The following is a 27,185-nucleotide window of genomic DNA, read 5'->3' on the forward strand; positions in this document are numbered from 1 at the left end:
CGGAGCCTAGTTTAAAAAAAAAAAAAAAAGATTAAATACATACAATTTTCTATCCCATCTTCACTCAACATTAAATTTTTAACCTCTCATTAAAATTTAATTTGCACGCATAATGTTCTCTGGTACAGAGACACTGTTTAAGTGCTATGGAGTCAAAGAGATCCCAGTTCTTGCCCTGATTCCTTCAGCATCCAGTTCTGTCTATGGGCAAATGACCTCAGTTTCACCATTTGTAAAATGGGGGTAATAGTAGCTACTCCATGTGGTTTCTGAAACGATTAAATAGGGTCATATCCGTGAAGCCCCGACACAGTCTGTAGATAGCAAATGTGAAATATTGGTTAGCTAGTCCCAAATCATTGCTTGATAGTGGGAATGGAGTCTGTGTTCCTTATTTTTGTTCTTTATCATGTTGCCGTGTTTGCCTCTGTCCAAAATTATTTCCTCCAGGTCAATTCCAAGCCGTGTAATAAAGGGCAGAAACATTTTAAAGGCTTGATTTGAATGCTTTTCTAGACCAGTTGTATCTATTTGCACCCACACTGATGTTGCCTCACACCGGTCATTTGGCTCCACCCTTCCGTAACTGTGTTAATGTAATAGGCAAATAACGATATCTCATTTAAATACAAATTTTGCTGGTTGCCTAGTGACATTTACTATCTCTCAGACATTTGTCTTCTTTTGTGAATTGTTGGCCCATCAATCAATACACATTATCACGTGCCACTTTTGTGCCAGACACTGCCAGATGTATCACAGGAACACACTTGTGTCAAGACAGACATGATCCCAGCTCTGATAGCACACAGCCTTTGCTGAAGGTGCTCCTTGTGGCGGGCGTGGGACTACGTGCTTGTCTTGGGGATAATGTGAAGCACTCTGGGTTTCCTGGTTAATAATTAGCCCCCTTTGGCTAATCCAAAGTCTGTTTTGCCACTTCCTTATTTTGGCCACATTCTTCAGCACGGGGGATGCGGCGTTTATATATTCTGGATAGGCACACTGCTATGGTGTGAATGTAAATTTCGTACACATACGTGAAACAGACATGATGGGGGATGTTCTCATTACAAAAGGTATAGGGAAGAGATGTATGGTGATGGGTTAATAATATTTGGCTGGCCAGAAGAAGCTGGAGAATCTGTAAACCACAGAAACTGAACTAAACAGTGTTAGAATGTGTAAAGCTGGTACACTTCATCAATTTAAAGTGGTATTCTTCGAATCATCAGGTTGAAGAGCCTGTCCTACATTTGGCAACTCAATGGAGGCAGCTTGTGATAGCCACCCACCTACCCGTGCACCCATTGTCTGGTTGTGTTCTAGATTAGAAAATCAGCTTTGGTTTGACAACTGTACGGTGGCAAATTTCTCGCCTTTGGAGGTGAACTGCAACAGTCCAATGGTAGGTACAGGTGAGAAAGTTTCCCATTATTTCCAACGAAATAATAGGAGTCCCCAGCATCTTACAACACTTTCAGGGAGCTGTCATTCCCGGGGGTGTTTATATCCCCTTCTGGAGTACTGTCACCTTTTGCCTTAGCTGGGCCTTATTTATTGCCCTCCATTTATGGTCATTCTGCCAACTCGTACTTTCATTGCAATTGACAGCATTGGGAGAATTCTCACATATGTTATCACAGTGATTCTGGGAGGTGTCAGAAGCTGGGTCCCCAAATATCACCAACACATAATAAGACAAAGCTGAGCTTCTGGCTTTGGCTCTGTCTCAGAGGGATGAGGGTAAGGTCAGAGTTCACTGAGAACCGGAAGTTTGGTTTAAGGCACGTCTTTCAATGCAGGGGGCTCGGTTAAGATTGGGTGAGAATCACCATACACATCCAGGATTGGTGAAAACAGCAAGATGGAGATTTTAAGATGAGGGATTCAAAGAATGTCAGGGTGCAAATTGTCTATTGATGCTTTCCATGGGGGAGTCGATGGTTCTGCTGGCAGAACAATGCAGTCATCTGCTTGGGCAGGGCAGTCCTGGAAAAGTAAAGTAATACTAATGGAGATAGTGGACTAGCAAAGTCATGTTCGCATAGCCAGTAGAGTGTGGTTTGGGTTCTCAGGGTCCATGCTGAATGTAGGGTAGGCTGTTTTGGTTCTCAGAGGAAACATATTCACAAATCCATTTTATAGGTAAGGACACGTGAGGCTCAGGAAGACCGAGTGGCTTTCCCCGGGTCACATATCTAATTAGTTCCGGAGCTAGAACTGGCCCTGTGCTTTTTTCCCATTTTGTCCATTAAGCACTGTCCCTCAAGCTGTTCATCTTGCCCTTTGTCTCAAGTCTCTCTGGGCATCGATCAGTTGCTATAGCAAAAGGAAGTTTCAAATTGATTTTAGGGTTTAAGCCATGCAGTCTTACTTGAACGAATGATAAAATGCTTTGCTGAGAATAGGTGCGTCCGATGAGTCTAAATGCACTCTGCTCACCATGTTTCAAAGATAATTCTCGGGTAAAGAATAGGGAACTGTGTCCTTACTAGAAGTTTGATGTGACGTATTAATCATGAACATGCCAGTGGCAGCTGCGGCAATCGTAGGCAGGAGGCAAAAGTCTTGTATTATTTTCTCGTGGGGATGTCTTCAAGAGGGAGCGAAGGAAGGAGAGAAACATTGACAGTGGATCTTATTCTCTCTCTCTCTCTCTCATTCTCTATGTACACGTGAGTCCCTTCAGTTGATTTCGCCTCCCTGCCACCTCTGTCCTCCCAACCCCCACCCTACCTCACCTCCGGTGGTGTAGTTCACCTGCTTCTGTGCATATATCCCATGAAGGTAAAATGTCCTGAAAGCAAAATGGCTACAGACAGAAGTACAGTGCTGAGGGGAAGCTTACTAGTGGAAATCCAAGTCCTGGCGGGGTAAATGAGATAGATTATCTTTTTGTACATCCAGCAGAAGGGAAGCTTCAGATCAAATCACTTCCAGATTAGATCCCCAGGGCTAAAAGCATTCAATGGGGCACTCAAAAACATTTGTTTGAAAGAACAAATGTGCCAACAAGTGGCCACTTACGACCATTTTGCTTCTGAGCAAAATTCACGATGCAATTCAAGATGACGTTTTCTTCTTCGAACTCCAGTCCTGGCCATGTTAGGGAGGATTTATTCTAATATCAGTGGGGTGTGAATCAGGTCACAGGTAGGCATAGACGGCTAGGATTTGGTGGTATCTTTCCCTACTGCTGCTGCTGCCGCCAGGTCCTTATCTAGGTGTGGGTAGAGATGGGATGAGGGAAACAGATGCTCAGAGGAGAGGCCTGGTGAATGAACCCCAGAAGAAATACTTCAGTCAAGGCTGGGGAGACATGCATAAAGAGGTGGGTGACACTGGGGAAGCAGAGTTAGTGTGGTTGGAAACCGAATGGATTTTTTTTTAAAGATTTTATTTATTTATTTGACAGACAGAGATCACAAGTAGGCAGAGAGGCAGGCAGAGAGATGGGGAAGCAGGCTCCCTGCTGAGCAGAGAGCCCCATGTGGGGCTCGATTCCAGGACCTTGAGATCACGACCTGAGCCAAAGGCGGAGACTTAACCCACTGAGCCACCCAGGTGCCCCCCAAATGGATTTTTGACAGGTTAGTTGGTTCTAAGGTTTTCTGTGAATCATGCTCTCATGTTATTTTCCATGAAATCATATCAAATAAATCCCTGAAATTCCAGAGGCTTTCCAACAGCAGATCAGATCTGGACTGGGGACTTTGACTCTTGGGGGAGTGTGTTCTTAACTATGGTAGAGCATCTTGAACCATTTTCGGTAATTTTTACAACTCAGACCAGGGTGGCCGCTAGACAAATTTCTCACTATGGGAAAAAAATTCTAACCCTTCAGGCCATAGGAAGGTCAGTGATAAGCACAGTACAACTGAAGCTTCTTGTTCTAAATACTCATCTAAAGATACTTGTAGCAGGGGTGCCTCGGTGGCTCAGAGGGTTAAGCATCTGCCTTCCGCTCAGGTCATGATCCCAGGGTCCTGGGATTGAGCCCCGCATCAGGCTCTCTGCTCAGCGCGGAGCCTGCTTCTTCCTCTCTCTCTGCCTGCCTCTCTGCCTACTAGTGATCTCTGTCAAATAAATAAATAAATAATCTTTAAAAAAAAAGATGCTTGTAGAAATATTGTAAATTTCATTAAAAGTTATTCGCTCCTCAAGTGATCTAACAAATATTTTAAAATATCACAAATAGGATGTTATCTATTTTGATAAATATGCTTTGATATCCTTACCTGTATATACATGTAGTGAAGACCATTGCTCTTCATATCTGCTACATGGAGGAACGATTTTCTGGTAGAGTATAAATTCTATTTATCTGTTCAATTAATTATTTATTAATTTAAGGGCACATCACTCAGAGTGTTAGTAAGTGAAAGTATCTGTCGAGTCTAGTTAATTTGAATAGTTATGGGGCACCAAATTAAATATGAAATGCAAATATACGCAAAATATGAACACATGAACAAACAGATAAAATTGCTAATTGCTCTGCCTTTTAAGAAAAGCTTCTGTGTGGCAAGCGTATGGAAGAAAAGATTGCTCCTAGCTCTATCATTTCTTTGTTTCAGGCTTGATGCAAGCAAATTAGGCATATAATCTGTCACGTATACACAGGAAAAGTTGAATTTTGGGATGATGAGCATTTTTTTTTTTAAGCTGTCTTTCTGGTATCGTATTTGTTATGTAATTAAAAAGCAAAAACTCTTTTCATTTCCTTTCTAAAAACAGAGTCCCAAGAAGGACAGAATAATAGAATGGCCAGTAGAATAGCATGATTTAAACCACTGTTTGGTGGCCATGATGTCTGCTTGGGCAGCGTAGAAAGGACAAGGCTAAATGAGTCTTTGGTTGGGGTGTTTCAAGGTAACTTAAACGTGAATAAAAATTAGATCAACTTAGAATGAAGTTTTCAGAATGTGGGTTCCAGACCCTTAATTGTGGACTTTTATTTTTTTCACTTTTATCAGACGTTTGAATGTTAGATGGTGACACGAATTAGGAAACAAAAGCAAGAAGATTAAAACTGACAGAGACGAATGTAATTTCTTTTTGTTTAAAGATTTTATTTATTTATTTGACAGACAGAGATCACAAGTAGGCAGAGAGGCAGGCAGAGAGAGAGGAGGAAGCAGGCTCCCTGCTGAGCAGAGAGCCCCATGTGGGGCTCGATCCCAGGACCCTGAGACCATGACCTGAGCCGAAGGCAGAGGCTTTAACCCACTGAGCCACCCAGGCGCCCCTAAATTTCTCATTAAGGGTTTATACTTTAGATACGTGGGTATAAGATGGGGGAGGTCTCAGAAGTTCTTATGAAAATGACCACGGAGATTTAATTGGCCCCAAGTTTAATACAAGTCAGTAGGCCTAGGAAGCTATTCAAAAGCTATGATTCCTTTGACTGTGTAAGTTAATGAAGGAGCAAGAGCTTGTTTTCCTTCCTCCCTTCAATCTACATCTAGGGAGGAGGAGTATTGTTTGGATTCATCAGATTCTGGGACATGGTTGTGCCATATTTCCAGTGGGCACAGTCACTGTGTGTTAACAGGTCAGTGTGAGGGTGTGGCCTTCTTGCTGCTCTCTTTGAAACACTGCTAGAGTCAAAGGGTCAAGGTTAGCCCCTCTGGGAGACTCTCTTCCTCTCTTCTTGTTCTCTGCCATCCATATGGCAGAAGTGATAAGCTGACACAGGGCCTCCTGCCTTGGAGCATAGCCAACCAACTAACTCACTTTTCTTTTTTCTTTATATAGGGCTGGGGCAAGCTTGGGTGCAGGTGAAACATTAATAGGCTTCACTCACAACCTGCTTTGGGCTGAAGGTGTTTAGACTCGGAAACCTAGAATAAGGTTACATGCCACATGGCTGTGTGGCCCAGCCTAAACAGGGCACTCAACCCTCCATATTTTAGTTGGTCACCAAATTTGAAAACAAAAAAAGTCTTTTGACCCTGTGTACTTATGCTCTCACCTACTTTACCTTCACTCTCTGTCACTTGGATTATTTTAAGTCATGACCTATGTTTTCATTCCTGCCACAATGCTTGCAGCATAGTTTGTGACTATGGAAAAGAAAGCTTTTGTGTTTACCTTCAAACATTTAATGGAACAGGATGTTTGAGAGATAATACATTTATTCTGGGTTGCTCCAGATGTCAGGGAGGCAAATACTTGTTAATATAAAATAGAACTTAAAACAGAAGGATCCCAGCTATGGGCTAAACTATTTCACAACACTTGGAGCTCTTCATTGTGGGGACTCTTCAGGGAGAAGCAGGATTGGCATCAGCGTGGTGTGCTGTGGAAAGGGTTTAATTTTACAGGTCTGTGTCAAATCCAAAGTATGAATAACATTTGTTCTGACAGGTAGAATTAGAGATCGGTGTAATCTTCTTACTGCTTTTCTGTTTTTTAAAAAATTTTCCAAAATAGAGAGGTATTATTTTATAATCAGAAAAAAAGTATTATGAGTATTAAAAATAACATTTGCTTTTTTTTTCAAATAGGAGCATAACCTTTTGTTATGGGTATCAAAGAGACATTGTTGTTGTGGGATATATGTCACTTGTTAGTGTTCTTGGTTTGGCTGCATACAGCAGAAAATAAAGAATTAACAGTGGCTTAAGCTAGAAATCTGGTTCTATCTCTCTTTTTTTTTAAGATTTATTTTGTTTATTTATTTTAGAGAGAGCGGGACAGGGGAAGAGGGGAGAGGCAGTGGGAGAGGGAGAGAGAGTCCCAAGCCGATGCCCAGCTGAGCATGGAGTCTGACCCCAGACTTGATCACGTAACCCTGAGATCAGGTACCAGCACCCCTCTCTCTTGTTCAGGATTGTGTGGCTTCAATTCCCGAGGTCACCTCACTGCATGGAGTCTGACCCCAGACTTGATCACGTAACCCTGAGATCAGGTACCAGCATCCCTCTCTCTTGTTCAGGATTGTGTGGCTTCAATTCCCGAGGTCACCTCACTGCCCAAACTAGCTGTAGAATATCGGCATTATATCATGTTCCAAACAGCAGGAAAGAGGAAGGAGAAGTAAATAGGCCTGCCTCCTTCATTTTAAAGATCATCCCAGAAATATCATACAACCCTTATATATAAAATTGCATTAGCAAGAACTTGGCCATAAGGCCATACCTAGCTGCAAGGAATTCTGGGGAAGAAAAATCAGGCTTTGTTTCTAAAGAAGAAGGGAATGGATATTGGAAAGCTAATAGCTGTCTCTGTTACACCCAAGGATTAAGGGCAATCATTTTAAAAAATGCCACTGGCTCCAGCTTTTTTGCTAATTGTTTCAGGAACTTTATATTGGCCTCCATTTATTTACAGCAGTCAACAATTATAATAGCATCTTGGATTTGTCTGTCTATCATCTATCTATCAATCTATCTATATTTTAAATGTCTATACTGCCCAGAGCAATCTACAGATTTTTAAAAAAAGATTTTATGTATTTATTTATTTAGAGAGAGAAAGAGAGAAAGGGCAGAGGCCAAGGGAGAGAGAATCTCAAGCAGACTCCCACTGAGCTTGGAGCCAAGCCTAGGACTCCATCCTATGACCCTGAGATCATGACCTGAGCCGAAATCGGGTCAGACGCTTAACGAGCTGAGCCAACCAGGAGCCCCAGATCTTTCCAATTCTTAAAAGTTCTGTGGGAGAGGCCACAGGCTCCCCCATTTCCTTTTAAGCCCATTTGTGAAACTATTAGCATTAGCTTTTTTAGGGCAAAAACTCATGGATTAAAGTAAGATTTTTTTTCTTAGTTTAAGAATATGCTACCTACTAAAAATTGCATCAATTGAGTGAACAACAACACAGGGATGGGTGAGAATGGAAAACCTATTAGAACAGATATTGCCTGCTTTTTTTTTTTTTTTTTTTTTTGAGAAGAGAAGTCTTTCCTAGCATTGCATTCTATTTTATGCAGTACATTTGCTAAGAGAATTCAAAAGAACAGATCGGGCCCATTGTCCTTCATTCCAACAGTATTGAAGGCCCAATTTCATCTTTTGAGGCTCGTAAGGAGCATACTACATAAAAAGGAATGGACTGCTTGCTATTCAGCCATAGCTGGAATAGCAATACCAATCATTATACTGTTATCTATTTGAAAAATGTGGATTTTACTTGGAGATGGTATTTATTGAAGCTTGCAAGAAATCCATTTTCTGTCTACCTGGCAAGAGCAATTTGAAATGGAAAATTCAAGCTCAGAGATCAGTTGAAATTTGACCTTCTCTATATCGCCTGGATTTTGCTATGATGATGTATGCAGGGGTGGGGGTTAGGGGTGTCCATTGGCTTCCAATCCTATGCTGGGTTCGTCTCCTGTGGTACAATAGGGCAATCTAAGAGAAACCTTCTCCAGCTGTATTAAAATGGGGGCGGGCGTGGGATGCTGGGCTGATGCACTTAAAATGCACTTTGAAGCATCATGGAAATTTTGCAAAAGACTTTTATGTAGCAATAATTCTATTGATGGAGTCAATGAGAGTTTTGTCTGTGTAAGAACTGCAGGATAGGACCCCAAGTCACATGCTTTCAAAATTATTCTCCCTTTGTTGGATATCACAAAGGATATTTTCCCATGAAAACAAGATCTTTTGTTTCTTATGAATTCATTCTAATTTTGAAGCCGGCTGACAGGGTTACTGCATGTTCTTCTCGCGCTGGCAGGTGGCCCGAGGGAGCTGGTGGAATGGGCTCAATCCTTTATTAAGGCTTTTCCTGGTCGTAATGTCATTCACTTCTCATCTAAAACCATAGTCCTTGATGTTCACTTCCAAAGGAGATAACAGTGAGGTCATGGATATGATCTGTTCCTCTTTGGATTTTAAAGGCAGCAGGCAAGAAATCTCTGCCTTTCTGGTTTTCCTACCTTTTTGCAAATACATATGGCTAGCAAAACAAAAACGAAAACAAAACAAAACAAAAAACAAAATAGCAACAACAACGACAAAAAAGCAACGCATACAAAATACGGACAGGTAGTGAAAGTTTAGACAAGTCAGAGCATCCATTTTCAAAGGCACTTACTAAGTTGCACGGGCTAAGGTCCGTGCAGAAAAGAAAACAGATACAGTTCCCTCATCCTGAGGACTCACGCTTGATCCAGCCTGTGTGCTGTGGGAAAACATTTAACCACAGTTTGGCAAACATTTATGTAAACGATCCTCAGATCAGCGCTAACTACTGAGGATTCAAAGACAGGGAGGGAGGGCCTAGGCTGGACCCTTGAGGAAGCCCTGCAGGAAATGCTGTGTAAGTTGTGGCAGGACTAGAGCCCAGAGATGAATCTGAAAGTGCTGTAGGAACTCAGAGGAAAGGAAATTCAACATATGCTCAAGAGACTGTCATCAAAAGTTGACAAGAGAGTAAGCTGATATAGGAAAGATATATTTTTAAATTTCCGATGTAACCCATTGTGGAAAGCCTTTGCACTGAATCCTTTAGTAAACCTGATGTTGCAGGGAGACACAAGAGGGGGGAGGCAGTGCTGTGTTACAAGATGGGGGTCCAGCACTCGGACCCCTCCAACTAGTACTAGTAATTCCATGGACTGGGCCTGTGTACATGTGCACACGCGACTTTCGACCACCAAGCTTCCGGAGATCTCCGCGGAACAAAGGAAGGTGAGATGAGGGAGCCTCAGCCATTCATCGTGTATCTTTGATCTTCACGACATCAATTGTACCTTTTGTGTGCTCACTTCTTACCAGGCACGAATTATCGAGTTATCGTTTCCATCAATCTTGGAATGCACGCTGGCCTTTGATGTCCAGAATAGCTTATCTGTGGTGGCTTTTAGGGGACAGGGTGGGACAATATATGATTGGAGGCGCAGATGTCTTGGGAATGTCATACATGGACAATACACAGTGTCCTTTTTGGAGCAAGAAAAGAGGACTTTGCAAGTGGGTAGGCTATGGTTGAGTTGGTTGGTTAATTTGTTGGTTGGAAAAGAAGAGATTGTGTCCCTTTCTGGTGGAGACAAGGAAGGAAACCCTGGTTAACAGGGATGAGTGGAGGAAGGGAAAGGAAATGTCCTTGGCCCAAGCATAAGGGTCAGGTAGAGCATAGAGTGAAAGGTGGCAGGAGCCTTTGGGCAGTCGTTGAGCCTGGTTTGGCTGCAGGCTTCTCAAAGACAGGAGTGCAGCACTGAGAAGGGAGGTAGAGGGTGCCAAGCTGAGACCAGATGCAATGATGTGGCGACCATCGTCTTGAACCAGAAATGGGGACACATGGTCTGATGGGAGACTGTATCCAAAGAGGAAAATAAATGAAACAGGCAGGGGGTGTTGGGTGGTGAAGTCAGTTAAGCCTCTGACTCTTGATTTCAGCTCAGGGTGGTGAGATGCAGACCCCCGTTGGGCTGTGTGCTCAGCGAGGAGCCTGCTTGGGATTGTCCCTCCCCCTGGAGTCCCTGCCCCCCAGCACTTGTGCACTCTCTCTCTCTCCAATAAATAAATAAATCTTAAAAAAAAAAAAAAAAGAAAGAAGCAGGTGGCCTGGGCAGGACATATGATTTTAGTAATGATGATAATGAAATAACCAGAGAGGACTATATTAAAAATCAGGCTTCTAGTGAAGTCTGGATTGCAGAGAGAGAAAAATACTGCTTTATATCCATCAAGCGGCATCTCCATGAGATGTTCAAGGTCTTCGGAATGCATGAGCTGCTTGTCATACGGCTTCATCAGACTTCAGAAGGCCTTGGTCACATACTAACCTAAAAATACACAAAAGCCAAATTGAGTCATTGGTATGGGGAAAAGAAGGTTTTCTTTTCCACGTGTTGTTTTGAAGAGGGTGTTAATGAACTCAAATGGGTCTCACACAGCCGCTCAGTATAAGGGGCTTTACCTGAAGGTCAGCTCCAAGAAGAATTTTTAAGAAATTTTTTCCCTATTCCCGTTCTATGCCTCTTCCTGAACCTCACTCTAAACATTTTTAAGAAAAGGTCTTAGAAAAATAGAAAATAAAGGGGCCAGGGATGGGGGAAGGGGAAGCCTGCTAGAATGTTCTTTGTTGAACAGCTGCAGGCACTGTGAGTCAAGGCCACAGGGAGAGAGCTCTTGCTTGCTCAAGTGTCTGAGGACTTCGGTCCAGACCACCGTTTCTTTGGAAATCTCCTTGACATAATGGTAATGTGTCTTCTTTCTATTAGGTGATATACAGTTGTACCTGATCCTTATTTCATAACTTGACAGAGGCAGGAGCTGGCAGATGTGTTTTCCTAATCCTAGACTGTTTGAATTCATGTCAACATAATGGACTAAAATGGCTCTTATAAAAAAACAGAATGCCACAGACTTAAGGCCAAAATTTCAAGGGACCAAATCTACCCTAATTCCTTATAATATCCCCACCGAGTGCAAAGCTGGACCCTCTATCACCTAGATGCCAAAGAGGCAAGGGACATGGGATGCCTGGGTGGCTTAGTCACGTAAGCCTCTGCCTTCAGCTCAGGTCATGATCTTGGGATCCTGGCATCGAGTCCCGAATTGGGCTCCCTGCTCAGTGGGCAGCCTGCTTCTCCCTCTGCCTGTCGCTCCCCCTGCTTGTGCTCTCTCTCCCTCCCCTCCCTCTCTCTCTGACAAATAAATAAATAAAACCTTTATAAAAAAAAAAAAGAAGCAAAAGACAGCAGAGCTTTTGTGCATCTAGGTGGTGGTTGTTACAGAACAGGCCCTTAGTGTTTGATCCACTGGATACGCCGTTCTCAGAAATCTTTGCAGACGCACGATCTTGCAAACCACTTGGTCGTTCAGCACTGCAGAAGATAATGCCGTAAGTATTTCATTGGCTTGTTGGTAGACCACCACAGAAGAGAGCCTCTAGCTGACCCACTCAGTGTTGTGCCCAAGCATACTCACCCTAGGCCACAAGAGCCAACTATGATATTTTTGGAAAGTGTCTTGAAATTGGCAATGTGGAGTGTATTGACGCCATAAAAATTAGCAAATGCCAAAAACCGGGGCTTTTTTTTTTCCCCTTTCCCCCAGACAGCTGGTTGTTAAATATTTACTAGCACACCACTGGCTTGACTCCATTCCTGGGAAGTACTAAACTAATTACAAGGCTAGAGAAATAGCATGGATGAATCTCACAGACATGATTCTGAGTGAAAGAAGCCAGACGCAGAAGATGACATATGGTATGATTCCACTTACGTGAAGTTCTAGAGCAAACTAATCTGTGGTGAAAACTCGCATGACTGAGTTACCTCTGGTGGGGGGGGGGCATGAAGGAGCATGAAGAATTTTCTGAGTGATTAAAATATTCTGTATCTTAAGGTGGCTCTGGGTGGCCAGGTATATGCTGTTAATCAAGCACCCATCAAATTATATGATTAATATCTGTGCAGATCATTGTATGTCGGTTTTACCCCAAAGGGGGGAAAAATGACAAACAAATATTAAACCCTACTTAATAGGTTTGCTCTGTACAATTGTAAGGGCTCACCATTTTGAAACTATTTGTGTATTTTAGTTTTGAGTCAATGTGTAAATACATTGAGGATAATGAGAGTCAGTTTTCTCACTGTTGGAGGAAAAAAGATCCTCAGGTAGGGATCTCAGGATAGAATGAAGACTGTGATAAAAAGAATTTAACTGTATCACAAAAGTACGAACCCACCTCACAGAAGGGGGCAGGAGTGGAGGTCCCGACAATAAGTGACTTAAGAAATGATTGGATTCTCTAAGACGAAAGGCAACAGGAGCTTCACATAAGCACCAGCTTAACAGGAGCTGCACATAAGCACCACCCCCAGTGGGGGGCCAGATTGGCCATTCAGATCCTGGTACACAGGTGTACTGACGGGGAGCAATTTGGCACCCGGTGGTGCATGGTGGGAGCAAGGTTTCTCACTGTGGAGATGGGAACTTACAGGTAAGCAAGGGAATGGCCCACGTGGTAATGGATTAGAGTTGGAGACATAGATATGAATGCATGGTTAGCCTCAATATAGATACAGAAGTATCTGTAGATGTGTGTATATATTGAGGTTAGCATACAATTATATTTCTTTGTTCTGTCAACTGAGAAGGCCTGGAAGTGGTGATAGCCCAGTAGCAAAAAATACACCCCATGCCAAGATCTTGGTTCCTAAAACAATCCTTCAGTCAAAGAAAATGGCGCAGATGATTAACTCTGGGACTGGGGCAGATAAAATACGGGACAAGCCTGGAGGATCTTGTAGTGTCAAAGAGTAAAGAAACACAAAACAAACAAACAAACAAAACTCCATTGCTACGAGTGTGTCCAAGAAGCTGTCTAAAAAGAGTTCCCAGTGGCTGAAGCTGAACAACTTTTTTTGAGCAACAAAAAGAGAGCAATACCAAAGCATAAAATAAATATCCGTGAGTCCACACTGATATAAGTAAGTTCTTGGGCAAGAAGAGACAAGTCTCCACTGTAGGAGAATTCCAACTATTTCCTGCAGACCCTTGAACCAAAGGATATGGTACATAATTCCCACACCTTAAGCGGGGGCTGCACACAGTCGTGTCCTTCCAAAGAGTGGAGTGATGGAAAGGAGGAACAAGAGGAGATTTACAGTACAGATGATCAAGGTCAACATCAACAGCAAGAAGTCGTGCTGACAGTATACCTGTACCCTGGATACTTCACCTTTGTGGTCCTCCTCCCTGAAACCCATGCCCCCCCAGTGTAATCATGAAAAAAACACCAGAAAGATTCCTTTTGAGGGACATTCTACAAAAACATGTGGCCAGTACTTTTCAAAATTGTCAAGGTCATTAGAAACCAGGAAAGCCAGAGTCACTGCCATGGAGGAGGAGCCTAAGAAGTCATGAGAACTACAAATGGCATGTGGTACCCTGGGTAGGATCTTGGGACAGAAGGGGGATCTTAGGTAAAAACCAAGGAAATAAAATAAAGCAGAGCCTCTGGTTAATAACAGTGGATCAATACTGGTTCATTAAGTGTAGCCACATATGCCTACCGCACTGACGCAAGATGTTAATAGGGGAATTGGTATGGGATATATGGAAATTCTGTGTACTCTCTGTGACTCAATAACCACAATTTTTTCTGTACAACCGAAATCTTTCTAAAAAAGAAAATCTCCTAAGAAAAACAAAAGCCCTCAGCAACCGATGGCTGGCCATCCGTGGCTTGGGAGTGCAGAGGAGAGTATGGCCCAGATGTGCGGCTCGGAGCTACCGGGATGGTCCTAGCGTGCCCCTCTGCGACATTTTGAAAGTTCCCCTCTGTCCCAGTGGCCCTTTCTTTTTACACTACACTCCTTCCAATCTTGCCAGCAGAATGTGAGCTCTGATTAGAAACTGCAGTGGCCTCAGGGGGATGGGAAGTTGGAGCAGAGCCCCCAAACCAGCAGAGGCAAAACCTGGGGTGCCTCCTTCCATGAACTTTGCAGACCCAACGGGTGGGGCAGCCTGCCTGTGTGTGGATTATTCCAGTCTTATTCCAGGGAGACACAATGATGCGGCCATTCCCTGGGCTGTTCTCTTTGGGCTTTGTGCGGATCTAATTTGCATGAACCAAGAGGTTCTGTTTTGAGAGTTTCATTGCATTCTCCCCGAATGACGCAGTTGGGAAAGCTCGGCCAAAAAAAGTGCTCCAACTACACAGCTGAGGGAAGCGCCTCCTCTCTGCAGCTCCTCTGCAGGCTTGCTGCTGTTGGTGGAACTGGAACATCTGAACATGAGCTAAAGGTGCTGATGTCTTAATTTCTGGAAGAATCCCAAATGAACAAGGCTTTGCACTGACTGCACAGGTAGCCAGGAGCATAGACTGCTCTGCTCATACCTGTCTGGTGTGCTTTGGTCAAGACTGCCTGAATGGGTGGTTCACTGACCTCAACCTGGTCATTACACTTCAAAGTAGTCACGTCCAGCCCAAGGTCAAGTCCATGCTCAGGGGTACCAGCCACAAATGGTCACTGACTAATACTATTTGAAAATGGCTTATGCTTCCTGATTTTTCCAGTTTCCCTCTTGAATTTTAAAATTGGTAGCCTGTTGTCTTACTACCAGAAGGAACGGTATGTGACAGCAATTAATATAGATTGATGGCTCCATCCGTTTTCCATATTAGCTTTGGGAGAAACACTATTGCACGATGTGTTGGGGCTCTATCAGACCAGCATAAAACCAGAGTAACTAACATGGAAACATAACCCGACCAAACAACATTAGAACATTCTGTCTTGCCCACAAAGGATTCCCTTCACCAACAGAACTGGAGAGAGGGGCGTTGGAAAAAAGTTTTTCTCTGACTTTTTGTCTAGCCCATCACTGTTAGCGGGTATCATCAGTAAAACTTCATTCCTAACTGACCGTGAGGCTCAGGGCTTTCATATACTCGTAAATACACCCAGAAGAGTTGATAAGAGATGCCTGGCTCTATACATATTGATCTACGATTGGGATTTACTGCTGCCTAGAAAGTTCTACCCAATTTCAGCTTCGGCACTGTACCCAGCAGAGGCAATGATAAATACCAGTGTGCCATTGGGGCTGTCACTTTGGAGAGTGGCATGAATGATGATAGAACACAAACACAAATTCCGGAAAGACTTGGATTGGCTTTCCTGTCAACGCTACTGAAATGCGAGATGGGAAACTATTGATAGAAAGCACCAAAAACTATTGATAGAAAGTCCCTGATAAAATGTTACATAACAATGACGGTGCTGTGCAGAAGGCCCGTTTCACCGTCTCTGGAAAAGCAGGAATACGTCCTCCGGAGAAGCCTGTTTTTAGAAAAGACTTTTGTGGGGCACCTGGGTGGCTCAGTGGGTTAAGCCTCTGCCTCCGGCTAAGGTCATGGTCTCAGAGTCCTGGGATGGAGCCCCATGTTGGGCTCTCTACTCAGCAGGGAGCCTGCTTTCCCCCCTCTCTCTCTGGCTGCCTCTCTGTCTGGTGATCTCTCTCTCTCTCTGTCAAATAAATAAATTAAATCTTAAAAAAAAAAAAGAAAGAAAGAAAAAAGAAAAGACTTTTGTATTTTCCTTCCAAGGGAAACCAAAGCAGAGAGAGAATGGAAACGTGGTGAGCTGGAGAGACAGGTTAGGAACCCATCAAAAGTTGCAAAGTTATGTTTCAAAAAAATGCTCTGACCACTGTGCCTTCCTCCCTACTCAAGAGAAATGACTTCAGTTAGGCTTTGGGAAAGCAATTTGGGCTGTTTTTACTTGAGTACTTGTTTTCCCTGTGGTCTGATAAAGCCAGCGACACAGAACTGGCTTCAAGGAAACTATTGGGCGATGTAAGTGACAAAGTCAAAGGCAGTTGGAGATGTGGTACTGAAGCCCTCACTGTATTAAATTAGTTAATACATATACATAAAGGAGCAGTGTGTAGAACATAGTAAGTGCTCGATAAACAGTGGTTCTTGTAATAAATGCTGTCAATGTCCTGCCCCATGTTCCCTTGGCCAACCTCCGAGCTGGCTTGCCCCTGAGTTCCTGGGCACATCCCCAGGTTTCTGTCTTGAGTGCTGGCCTTCCTTGGTTTCTATGCCCCAGGGTTTTCAGTCACCCCTCCTACCCCCACTACCCAGAGCTCATTCACTTCTTGGCAGGAGAGCCCCAGGAAAAACCCTGAACCACTAAAAAATGGGGTTGGTGTTTAAGTACCCAGCTTCCTTGCCCTGAGGTGGAACGATTCTGAGGCCTGTTCTCCAACATTCCTCAGAGGGTCCTCAGCAGGCAGGATCGCGCTCTAGCTGCCCACGACAGAAGCCCAGTCATGAAAGCCTCCTTTTCCTGTCTTCTCTCCTTTTCCCCACCCTCTCAGTTGTGCTTCCTGGGATCCCCTTTCCAAGCAAACTGCCCGAACCGTCCGTCCGTTCTCAGAGTCTAGTTTTTCCCAGCAGCCAGAACTAAGCAAAGTCTGGTTGGCCCTCCCCGCTGAGGAGCCTGGGAAGCAGAGCTGTGCAAGGTCGTGACATCAAATTTATTATTGGCGCCTCCACAATGATCTGGTCATGGGAGTCCAAATGGATGCATGTTGATTTGGGAAGTTATTGAAAATGGCCACAAATTACCGGAGAAGTAAGGAACAGGCTTTGGGGATAGGACTTGGAGCTAGAAACCAAAGAAAAAGGCCCATGTCTACTAAAATTTAAGAAATGTTGGCTACATTGTAACATGTTAGCAACTCCTTTGCTCCTGGGCCACAAACTTCGTAATTCCCATCATGTTCCAACATGGACAGCAAAAACACGTACAGTGGGTATCACAGTGGCCTGCAAAACTGCATTTGCTGCGTGGAAAAAAAAAATAAACAAGCAAAAAAAAAAAAAAAGCTGTTCAAGGCTTTTAGTTCAGTATAAATTCATTCCTCTAAAGGAAAATGCCATCCTAAACATTTTTTACTTGCAAAACAATCTTCAAGCTATAGAGCAATTTATTTCACATGACATTTACAGAAAATCAACAGAAGTAGCTTTTATAACGTGTGGATCCACAAATCACATCTCCTCACTACGGTTGTGCATCGCAATCTCTTGAGGTCTCCTTTGGTGCTGCCCCTGGGAGAGGGCCTTTAGAGATGATTGGTTCTGTTCACATAAGTATCCTTCCCTCAAAGGAAAATTTATATGATTCCCTACCCGGGCACCGCTGTTTTCTCCATTCCCAGGCCCACAAAGACAGTCATTGACAAGGATTGCTGCCTTGTGCCAACATTTCGTATGGTGCTTTATTTGAAACAAACAAACATTTGAAAAGGGAATTAAAAAAAAAAAGGCAAACTGAACAATTATAACAAAATCCAGTAAGATCTGGTGACAGCCTTAGTGCCCAGCCTTAGCATGTCATTATTCCAAGTGACGTTTCTTCCCTTCCCATTCACTCCTTTCAGTCCTTGGAGGGTGGCTGTCCTAAGGCCAGCTGAGCTCAGGGGTGGAGTGGGCTCTCACTCGGGGACGCGAGACCACAGTGTCTACTCTGCAGCCGTGATTATTGTTAGTTACCATTTAATGCTGGTCAACAGAAGACAGATGGTAAGCAATTACTTTCTGAAGACTTGTTCAGAAATAATCAGTATATTTAAAATTTTAATCTATTATGGATTTTTTTCCCTAATTAGGCCTAGATCCTCAATGAGAAGGATTTACAGTCTCTGAGCAAGGACACGAGAGCGACAAAACAAAGGTACATTAAAATATAAAACTGGGCAAGCTTTCAAATGAATAAGGTGGCATCAGAAGGCAGAGGAGGCGCTGTCCAGGGATGCAGGAGACCACAGGGTTTGGCTCTGATCTGCGTGGTTTGTGGACAGTAACCCTCACATTGGGATAATGGTCAGGGAGAAAGTGAGCCCCCGTCTTAGTCTGCTCGGGCTGTTATAACAAAGTAGAGTGCACCAGGGGGATTAAACAGCAGAAATTTCTTTCTCACAGTTCTGGAGGCTGGGAAGTCCAAGGTCAAGGTGCTGGCCTGTTCTCATCCCACTGGGGGCCCGCTTCCTGGCTTGCCGATGGTTGTCTTGTTTCATTTTCATATGGTGGAGAAAGGGCTCTGGTCTCTTCCTCTTCCTCTAAGGGCACTGATGTCACCATGAAGGCTCCACCCCCACAGCTTCCTCTAGACCTAATGATCTCCCAAAGGCCCCACCTCCAAATACCATCGTGTTAGGGATTTGGGCTTCAACATGTGGACTGGGTGAGACACAAACATTCAGTCTTTAACACCCCCAAAGACAGATCTTTGTTGAGTGTTCATTAGCCGAAAGAAGACAGGGGTCTTGCCAGATTCCCTCCCCTCAGCTCACCTCTCTAGTGCTGTGAACAGCCTGGAGCACACAAAGCCACTCTGTGTGAGTGAACTCAACCTGCTTCCTATTCCTCTGGAAGAATGGCATGGAAATTTCCAAACTCGAGTTACAGGACCAAAAAAAAAGTGTTTATTGATAACCACAGTGGCCTTCTTAGGAGGGTGGGCCTCACTGAACCTGAACCAGAGCTGCTCTTGCAGCTTCTTGTTTTTCTTTTATTGTAGTAAAATTCACATAAAATCCTCCATTTTAAACTCGGGCTTTTTCATCATTTTTGTGCCATGCATCCCACTGGCAGTCTAGTAAAATCTATGGACCCCTTCTTAGAACCATGCTGTTAAATGCCAGAAATAAAATACACTTGACCCTTAAACAATGTAGGGGTTGGGACACCGACTCCCCAGGCAGTTGAAAATCCATATACAACTTTTGACTCTCCAAAAACTTAACTACTAAGAGTCTACTGTTGTCCAGACACTCCTTTGATAGCATAAGCAATCGAGGAACACCTGTCTTGTATTTTATATGTATTATATATCTGAATTCTTACAAAAAAGTAAGCTAGAGAAGAGAAATGTTAGAAGAGAAAATACATTTCCAGTCCTGCACTTTATTTTGTTTTAAAAAAAAAAAATCTGCGGATAAGTGGGCCCGTACAGTTCAAACCTGGGTTGTTCAAGGATTAACTCTACATAGACTCTCAAAGAAAGCCAATTTCTTTGGAATTTTGTCATTAAATGTTTGAGGACCAAATGTGCCAAACAGCAATATATGTTTTTCTTAATGAATGCATTGCTAGCAAGGGCTAGTTGGCAGAAGTAATAACTGGTAGAATTTTGCTTGTTGGCAATGGACTCAGGTACCCGATTCATAACAGATGCAAATGCTGAATGTTAGCTAGAAGGTTGTGAAAGTAAAGAAGTAACATTTTTCTGTCCGTGCTCACCAGCAGGGCAAAACTTGGAGGCCTTGGGCCCCCGGGGGAAGTTCTGGAGAGGACTTTGGACTTTAGCTGCACATGGAGCTTGAGTTGGCCTAGACCCCCAAGGAACAGAGGACGCCAGCTGAAATCCAGGTATGCAGAAGTACACTGAAGTCACTGCCGAGTGCAGCATTGGCATGGGTTGGAGGGCCTGAGTGAGTTCCTGTGGGGTAGTGGGCAAGCGCTTGAACTCTGGTTCTGCTACTGATCTTGGGCAAACACCTTCACCCCTGCAAGCAACAATCCGCTCCTACATTGAGTGAAGAAATCAGCTATCCGCAATTCATGTGGCTTGCATGAGGGCTCAGTGCAATAAGCTGTGTAAAATTTCTAGCGTGGTTTCTGATATGTGAACAATGTAACTATCATCATCATTATTATTGCTATTATTATATCAAGCTTCTCTTTATAAGAGAGGTCAGTCCTAGTTTTTTTTTAATTTTAGTGAAAAATGAAGACAATTTTTGCATAAAGGTTTTAAATGCTCACAATAACATCTCTTCTAGTCCTTATTCATATCCGCTCCAACCATTTCACTTGACTTTCTCCTCTTTGCCATCCTTTGGGATGACACCAGATTAATTTTTTTTCAGAAGGATGAAAAATTTCTTGAGAAAGTATCCTCACTCTTTGCCCTCTACTTGCTACCACTGTAAACACACACACACACACACACACACACACACACACACACTCATTCCTCTCTTTTTTCCTGCAGTAAGAGAATCAAATCCAGGCCTCCTGCCTGGAACTGCAGAACATTACCATCAGGCTGGTCCATTAAATATCATTTGAAAGTCAATTTTATCCCAGAGTGGTAAGTAGTATGCGTGCTTATGTCTTCATCTACCTTAATTAGGAAAAGCAATTTGCTGCACATTTCTTAAAAAAAGAAAAAAAAAAAGCTGATCAAATTTGAGCTCCTGATAGATTGAAACACAGCGTATGTTGTGGTGGTGGTACAAAGATGTGAAACCACTTCCCACATCTAAATTATGGCTTGGTCTAAAAACAGTCCAGCCTTATGACTCGCATGTTTCCTAAGTAACTTGTACAATTGCCCGTAATTATGGAAATAGGGGCTGTCTCCTGAAAGGCAGCCCCTCCTCATTTTGTTTCTCGACCCAGAATAGAAAACTCCATTTTGAGTCTATCACTGGAGATGTTTCCGTCCCATCATATTTTCTGTGATTCTGTACCATTAACAATCTCAAGACCATTTTCGCACATCTCCTTTTGCCAAAATGGTTGGAGCGTCTGAGAAAGTACAGCTACGTTGAATGTAGGTGCCTGCTTTTCTAATTTCTTTTAACTAGGCCAGACCAATTTTAACTCCCATGGGTGCCTCTGAATTGAGTCCTCCTGAGACACTAGTGGGGTGTCAATGGCAACTGCGCTGGCCCTCAGATGCCCTGGGAGTGTCCGGTGGGCTGCAGATGTAAGCCCTTTGGAAGTGGTTGTGTATGAGGGACTAAGGAGACTCTTGAGAGTCCCTCAGAGAAGGATGAGCCAGGCCTAAGGAGCTCCCAGTAAGAGAGCTCTGCACTTTAGAAGAAGGTGTGATAGTGAGTATCTGTCCTGTGGTCTGTGGCACTCAAAGCAGACTCCTGTGTACCTGTAAACTCGGGTCTGGGTCTTGGTAAGACATGAGCTGTCATTCTTTCTTACCACCACCCTCCCCCCTGCCCTATTATTTCATTTGCCATATAGCAGCCAGACAACTATTTTCAAATCATGTATCAGATCATGCCCTCCTCTGCTTGAAAACCTTCCATGGCTTTCCACCCTGCAGAGTGGTAAATAAAACTCTCCTGAGAGCCTACAGGATCCTACCCAAGCAGCTTCTGCCTGCTTCTCCCATCTCGTTTTGTAATTCTCTTCCCTTTGTTTATTTCAGCCACATGGCCTTATTTCTCATCCTGAGCCAGGTCCAGTCTTACCCTACTGCCTTTATATCTGCTGTTCCTCTGTCCTCAATACTGTTCCCTGGAAGACATCTTGTCATCCTCTCGCTCTCAATTTAATTCACCTCCTTAAATCATCCTTTTCTGACCTCCCCTGTCTAAAGTGGATACACTTCTCATGCCTCATAAAACTCTCTCACATCCCCCTTCCTATTTTATTCCTAGCCCTTATCCCAGGCTGACATGATCTTATTTGGTTGCTAGTTTATTGTCTCTTCCCTCTTAAGGACAGGGTTTGTCTTAGTTTGCTTCCCTTTCAAAGGCAAAGCCTGAGACAAGTGTTTGGTGCAGGTACTTTATTTTGGAAGACAGACATCTTCCAAATATTGTAGTAATAAAAAGGTTTAATATAGGAATCAGAACTTGCACAAATATAAGTAGATGTAAGGGAATGAAGATCAGGAAGACTGAGGCTACAAGGTCAAGGAAACACTGTTGATCTCAGCCTGGAGCAAAGCACTGTAATGGCTGGTTCTTAAAGGTTTTCTGGGGAATTGTATCATACCTGGCTCCTATAAATTCCTGTAAGTAATAGCCTTTTCTCATTTCTTCCTTTCCAATCTCACTTTGGTTTTTCTTATTGGCAAATTCTAACCTGTGCCCAGGCAGGTAAAATGGGTTGAAACCTATGTGGAACTGTTCACTGTAGCCATGGCTGGGATCAGCAATGAAGCTGAATGGATAAAAGGTACCTGACATTGGAAGTTCCCAGTCTTTTTATTTCTCTGTCCCAGACCCTGGAATATGCCTAGTACATCAAAGATACTCAATAATTGCTTCCTGAGTGACTGCTTTGCAAAAGGGCTATAAGGAAAAACTAACAGAGTTGTGATACTCAATTTGGGAGCCCAGCAGCACACAAACCACATTGTTATGGGATCTGACTAGTAGAGGATACTTCAAAAATCTGAGTGCATTTTCTATCGATTGGTCAGGACAGCTGGGCTCTGCCAGCATCTCAGGTTTTCAGGGTTTAACAGGGATGCTCAGTGGGAGGTAATAGAAAAACAATATGGCTCCCGCTAAGGAGTAGTGGATAGACACTGAGATATCTGAGCAAAGCTGTCCAGGAGCACATGTGAGACACCCTGGCACCTCCTAGAACTACTATAGATAAGGGCAGGACTGAGTGAAACCTTTGCTATTATTTGCGATATAAATCCATTAGTACCACTGACTTGGCTGCGGGGAACTCACATAACAATATCTGTAAGAAAACGTGTCATGAACAAAGCACCCAAGGATGAGGCACATCGCTTAAACGTTCAGAAACTCCTAGAATAGGTTGGCTACCCATGGGATTCCATTAGCCAGTGAGAAATTGTACTGGCCAGGAGGAGGAAGGAGGATATGAATTTGTTTTAATAGTGTCATTCCTGTGTCTGTTGATAGTGTGGCCATGGAAGTCAGCGTGAGTCCATAGGCCTAGGGACTGGAGGAAATTAAGTGGTGGAGAGATGAATTAGAATTTAAATCAAACAAGCAAACCAAAGCACGGGTGGTGTACGGGGCAGTGCATTAAAAACCCCTATACCTCTACTCAGTCAGTATGAGCCTGCTGAGGTCTGGGGATTAGCTGATGAGATAGATGAGTGCTGGTCCATGAATTCAATAATGGAAATAGTTGCTGTCCCAGAAGGCAATAAGATAAGATTTTTTTTTTTTAATAAATATCTATGTAGCATATAGGTGGTCTAATTCTCAGCTTTTATTTGAGTCTTTCTGGGCATGAAGACTGGTCTTCATGGCTTTGAATAGGCTGCTTTTATGTTCATTCATTCAACCAATATTTATTGAGCTCTTACTACATGCTGAGCAATGAACTAAGCGCTAGGGATGTAAGCCAACAAAATGAAACACATTACACATTTATCCAAAAGAAATGAAAGGGTACATCCACACAAAGACCAGTATGCAAATGATCACTGTGGCTTTATCCATAATGGAAAAAAATGACCCAAAGGTCCATCACAATTGGAGAACAGATCAACGAGGACTCCATATGAGGAGTGCTACTGGAACAAACTACTGATACATGCAACCATATGGGTGAATCTCAGGAGGTCTGATGCTAAGAGAAAGGAGGTGACCATGAAAGGCTACATCCTGTATGATGTCATTTACAGCATATCATCCCATCCTGGAAGAGGCATATTCTAGGCACAGAAAGCAGATCTGTGGCTACCAGCATCTGTAGGGTTCTGACTGCAAAGGGGCACAAAGAGAATTTGGGGGGTATTGGAATGTTTTATGTCTTCATTGTAGTGGTGGCTCTCTTATTGAATACATTTGTCAAATTCATTGAATTCTACCCTTGAAAAGGCTAGATATTATTAAATCGTACCTTTAAAAACTTGACTTTAAAAAACAACGAAAGCTCAGGGGTGCCTGGGTGGCCCAGTTGCTTAAGCATCTGTCTTTGGCTTAGGTCCTGATCTCAGGGTCCTGGGATCAAGCCCTGTGTTGGGCTCTTTGCTTGGTGGGGAGCCTGCTTCTCTCTCTCCCTGTGTCCCTGCCCCACTTGTGCTCTCTCTCTCTCTCTCTCTCAAATAAATAAATAAAAATTTGAAACATAGCAAAACAAAACAAAACAAAACAAAAAAAAACACAAAAGCCTCAGCTCATATCCTAGTGGGGCAGCATATATTAATGAACACATTTAAAAGATGGTGCCTACAACATTTTCCGTCAGCCCTCCTCTGATTTCACCTGCTGTTCCAGGAGACAGTTCCCTGTAAACTCACATTCCTCCCATGTCACAGCCTCTCTTCTCAAATGTGAACTTCACGTTTTCTTTTCTTTTCTTTCTTTCTCTCTCTCTCTCTCTCCTTCTCTCTCTCTCTCTCTCTTTCTTTCTTTCTTTTTTTACTTTCTTCTTTTCTTCTCTGGAGTTTCTCCAATACCTTGGGATTGTTCAGCCCTCAAGCAAGTCCCCTGGCTGTGTGGGGGAGTTAACGATCAGGGGTAAACTCAGTGCTTTGGGCCAAAAGTTCTGGGAGGCACTCTGTGCACTTCTCAGGGGGTCCCAGTGAAACTGAACACAAATGACCCCAGCTCACAGTGGTCTGAGTGACAACCTTGATAAAGCACTTTTACATTGACCTTTCCTTCTCTTCCATGTCTTGCTGTCCCTGTCATCTCACTCCTACTTCATGCGATTGCTTCCCAAAACTACTTGTGCTGGAGCCCTTGTCTTAGGCTCTGCTTTTGAGGGAACCAAAGTAATAACAGCATATAATGTCAGATTATATGAAGCAAGATAAATCAAATAGAGGGATGAGGAGACAGGAATCCTATTGCAGATAAGGTTAAGAGAGAGTTCTATGATGTGGGGACCTCTGAGCAGACATCTGAACCCAACAAGGGAATGAGCCATATGACTATTTAGGGGAAGAGAATTTGGGCCTGGGGAAACAGTAAGCCTAAATATGGAATATTCTAGAAATGGCAAGGAGTTCACTGTAGCTGGAGCTAAGTGTACAAAAGATGAGGGCCTAGAGGTAGTAGGGAAGGCCATGTAGGATCATGTAGGCTGCATAGAGGACTGTGGGTTTCATTCTAAATGAGCTAAGAGACCACTGGAGGATTTTGAGCAGAGGAATGAAACGATCTGAATTATGTCTTTAAAAAGACAACTCTGGCTTTATGCTGAGATGAGACTGTAAGGGTCAATGGTGGAAATAGGGAGAACAACCAGGAGCCTTTTGCAGCCAGACAACTAAGAAAAATGATGGCAGATGGATTTCTTATGGTAGTGGTTGGATTCTGGATATATTTTGCAGGTATAACTAACAGGATTTACAGATGGATTAAATGTATATATAAGATAAAGGGGAAGATGTGGGGTTGACACCAAGAATTTTGTCCTGAGCTATTTGAAGAATGATGTTACTTACCGCCTTGGGGAAGACCTCAGGGGGAGCAAGTTTGGGTGAGGGGAAGGGAGATTCTGGTTTAAGGTAGGTTAAGTCTGAGAAGCCTAATCAACATTCAAGTAGAGATGTTGAGAAAACAATGGGACATCCAAGCCTGGAGTTCCGGAAGTTGTCAAGGCTAGAGATTTAAATTTGGGAGTGGTCAGCAAGTAGATGATGCTTAAGGTCCTGAGATTCAAGATGAGAGCACCTAGGGAGTTAGTGTAGACAGAGAAAAGAGGAAGTTCAAGCATTGAATGCCAGTTTACTCCAACATTTAGAGGTCAGGAAGATGAATTGTAACCAGCAAAAGAGACAGAAAGAGCATCAAGAAAGATAGGAAGAGATCCAAGAAGGTGTAGTATCTCCAAGACTCAGAGAAGAAACTGTTTCCAGAAGAAGAGTGCTGATAGGTCAAGTTAGGCTGAGGTCCAAGAATTTGTCTTGGACTTACTTGCGGGCATCACTAGTGACTGAAAAAGAGCAGTTTCAGTGGGATGCTGAGGATGAAAGCCTTGATAGAACAAGCTCAATAGGGAGAGAGAGAAAGAGAGAGACAGAGAGACAGAGAGACAGAGAAAAGGGAAGAGGTACAGAGAACAAGTGGAAAGAACATGAGTTTTGCTGTAGGTGGGGAGTGTAGAAATGAGGCAGTGCCTGGAAAAGGATATAGGGTCAAAGGAGCGCTTCTGGGTTCTGTTTAGATTCCTGACATCCAAGGAGGCTTGTGTGTAGATGGGGGTGCTCTAGCTGGGTGGCTAAATTCATGATGCAGGAGGGGGCAGGAGGCAAGTCTTGAGCAAGCTGGAGCTGGGGCATCCAGTGCACATACATTTCATTTTGGCTTTAGGCAGGAGCATGGACAGCTTGTCTACCATGACGGGAGAGAAGTTTGAGGATCTGATCACAGTTGCAGGGAGGCTGGGAAATTGGGTACAGGTTCTGGAAGTGGACTTCTGATTACTTCTATTTTCACCACAAAATAGGCAAGACCATCAAGCCAAGAGTGAAAACATAAAGGGGAGTTTTGCAGGTTTGAGGAGAGATGAGAAAGAGTGACCTCATTGCTGCAGAGGGTAGCATAGACTGAGTAGGAAAATGTCAAAGGATGCCAGCAGCCTTCCAGACCTACTTGGAATTCATGGTCATGAATGGAAGGTAAGAGCAGCTCCTTGTGTGCGGGTGCCAGGGAAGTGGGGAGGTGGATTTAGCTAGCCTTGGGGTGCAAAGGCAGGACAGATGGGGAAGGGACTGGGATGGCTGAAGTGGAGAGAAACGGAGTGGGAGTTAGGATAGGATCAAAGCAGGTGAGGAGGGACATGAGGCTACAGAATATTGATGGGAATGAAGAGCTACCAGGATCAGTGGATAACTCCCAGCGAGATCCAAAAATTGCTGGAGTGGAGGGATTAGAGAGGGTGATGTGGGAGATTGGGAGGTGCGAGATGGAGAGTGGGACACTTAACATTGGGATTATGTTAGGAACACAGCTATTGGTAATGATTACATCTAGGGTGTGACAGGTCTAGGCATCTGGCATAGG

At 43.5% G+C, this 27,185-nt stretch overlaps 2 long non-coding RNA genes across 2 annotated transcripts; one reads left to right on the forward strand and one right to left on the reverse strand.

Moving 5' to 3' along the window:
* Positions 1-10,524: 10,524 nt before the first annotated feature.
* On the reverse strand, positions 10,525-18,534 carry LOC123394741. Its single transcript, XR_006609488.1, has 2 exons — positions 18,407-18,534; positions 10,525-10,741 (listed from the first exon to the last, which is right to left on the reverse strand). It is a non-coding gene; the product is annotated as an uncharacterized LOC123394741 (long non-coding RNA).
* On the forward strand, positions 17,833-19,851 carry LOC106006054. Its single transcript, XR_001179901.2, has 3 exons — positions 17,833-18,009; positions 18,096-18,160; positions 19,732-19,851. It is a non-coding gene; the product is annotated as an uncharacterized LOC106006054 (long non-coding RNA).
* The last annotated feature ends 7,334 nt before the right edge of the window (positions 19,852-27,185 follow it).

Source organism: Mustela putorius, unplaced genomic scaffold (assembly GCF_011764305.1).
Source record: "Mustela putorius furo isolate JIRA1106 unplaced genomic scaffold, ASM1176430v1.1 tig00003836_pilon_pilon_pilon, whole genome shotgun sequence".
In the NCBI taxonomy this organism is placed as follows: domain Eukaryota; kingdom Metazoa; phylum Chordata; class Mammalia; order Carnivora; family Mustelidae; genus Mustela; species Mustela putorius.